Here is a 2,030-nt window from a genome sequence, read left to right as displayed (position 1 = left end):
GGCTGGAACTCCAGTCTCCTGACACCCCCAATGACCCTTCCCAGCAGACTCAGAGTCACAGTCCTCACCTCCTCTCTCCTGCCCTGAGCTCTACCTGGTGCCACTGCTGCGGGGACCCCTGAACCCACCATGGAGTCCCTCCTGACTCTCAGCTGCATCAGCACCCCCAGCCCCCTGCGGCCCTGAGCCCCCCTCCTGCCCATCTTCTACAGGGATGGGCAGGTTGTGGCGGGCCCACAGGGGTCCTGCAGCTACTGGTGCCCGCCATGGGGGTCTCCCACTCAGGGAATTACAGCTGCCAGGTGCGCTCATACAGGGGGGCTGTGAAGAAGAGCAGCACCTGGCTCCGTGTCACGGTGCGCAGTGAGTGCGGGGATGGGCACAGGGAGCCTCCCGGGGTCCTCTGCCTGGGGACCTCCATGTCCCCCAGACACATTTCTTGGGTCCTTCCATCACTCTATGTGTCCCCTCACCCTTCCGTGGCGTGACACCATCCTCAACATCCCCCACCATACCCATCCCTGCCCATTCCCATGCCCCCACTTCAGCTGCCTTCCCTTCCCTGTGGCCTCAGCCCTGTCTCTGTCCCCACAGTGCCTGTGGACAATGCCACCATCACCCCCGGTTTCCTGGAGGTGACTCCACAAGATAAAGGGACACACAGGGAAACAGGTGGGGTCACTCAGGTTTGCAAGGGAGTGCAGGACACCTGCGGTGATGGGCAATCCTGATGTGTGCCCCTCTGTTTCTTGCAGTGGCCGCAGGGATCGGTGGAGCCCTTTTGTTCCTGCTCCTGCTCATCGGTGTCATTGTGGCCTGTCACCGGTGGCACCATGTGGGTGGGTGACAATGGGGGGGATGGGGGGTCCCAGGGAGTTGTAGAGCCCCCCAGAGTTGGGGAGCAATAGGGCAGCACCCACAGCCCCAGAAGTGTGACCTTTTCTGGGGGTCCTGGGGAGGGTAGGGTTTGGGGAGCTGCTGGAAAGTCCTGCAGGGATGTTGGGGGTTCTTTCATGGGCCCTGGGGATGCTTGGGGAGTGTGTCTGTCCTGCTGGGCTTTGAGTTCTTGAGGCTGACTTGGTAAGGGGCACTGGGGAGGTTCATGGATTCTGGGGGGCTTCAGGGATACTTAGGGGTCCTGAGAGAAATTGAGGATCCCGTGGGGGTTCAGGAATCCTGAGAGGGTTCAGGGCCCTGGGATTCCACAGTCACCCCACCCCTGTTTCATTTGCAGCCGCCAGGAAGCAGCAGGAAAGGTGAGTGGGGGGCTCAAACCACACTTTTCCCTTTTACCCCAACCCCCAAGCCCTCCCATCCCCTCTCCCACATCCCCTTTATTCCAGCAGGGCTCCATCGGATCCCCTGGCCCCCCCAGAGGAGGGGGAGGTGCTGTACACCCACGTCGTGGTCACCAAGAGGGCAGGGGGTGAGTACGGGGGGGACACACGCAGAGGAACACGCCATCCACGAGTGTCACCCCACCCAGATCCCACAGCCCGTGTCTCTCACAGCGTCCTCTCGTGCCACCACCCTCCAGGATCCCCAGGTGACCTACGCTGAGCTGCAGAGACCCCAGGGGCGACCACAGGAACCCGGTGACATCTACGGGAATGTGCTGTGACACTGGGGGGAACTGGGGGCACTGGGGGTCCCCACCCATGGGCACCAACTCGTGCGTGTGCTGCCAATAAAAACTGCCCCTCTCCCTCCCAGTGGGGGCACAAAGATGCAAAGGGCTGAGAGAAGAACAATTTCTTGCAATAGAAATGAGAGAGAATAAAACCAACAGAAACCAGATCAAGGTTCAGCGTCCCAATGGTCACACAAAGAACAATTTCCAGGCAAAGCCACCCAAAAAGGAACAAACCCTGAACACTTCCCCAAGCACGTTTCCTCCACCAGAGGAAGATGGCAGGGCCCTGGACTTTCTTTGCTCTTATGGCCAAAGCTGCCATCAGGAGGCTCTTGATTCTCTTGTCCCCTGTCCCTTACCCCTCCTCTGATGTGTTCCATACACAATGCTCTCACAA

General features: G+C 59.9%; 1 long non-coding RNA gene across 1 annotated transcript; it reads left to right on the top strand.

The window, feature by feature from the left end:
- The first annotated feature begins 757 nt into the window (after positions 1-757).
- Positions 758-1,769, top strand: LOC134434695 (uncharacterized). Its single transcript, XR_010031910.1, has 4 exons — positions 758-839; positions 1,235-1,256; positions 1,347-1,426; positions 1,512-1,769. It is a non-coding gene; the product is annotated as an uncharacterized LOC134434695 (long non-coding RNA).
- The last annotated feature ends 261 nt before the right edge of the window (positions 1,770-2,030 follow it).

Source organism: Melospiza melodia, unplaced genomic scaffold (genome assembly GCF_035770615.1).
Source record: "Melospiza melodia melodia isolate bMelMel2 unplaced genomic scaffold, bMelMel2.pri scaffold_46, whole genome shotgun sequence".
NCBI classification, from domain to species: Eukaryota; Metazoa; Chordata; class Aves; order Passeriformes; family Passerellidae; genus Melospiza; species Melospiza melodia.
This window is presented reverse-complemented; position numbering and strand designations above follow the sequence as displayed.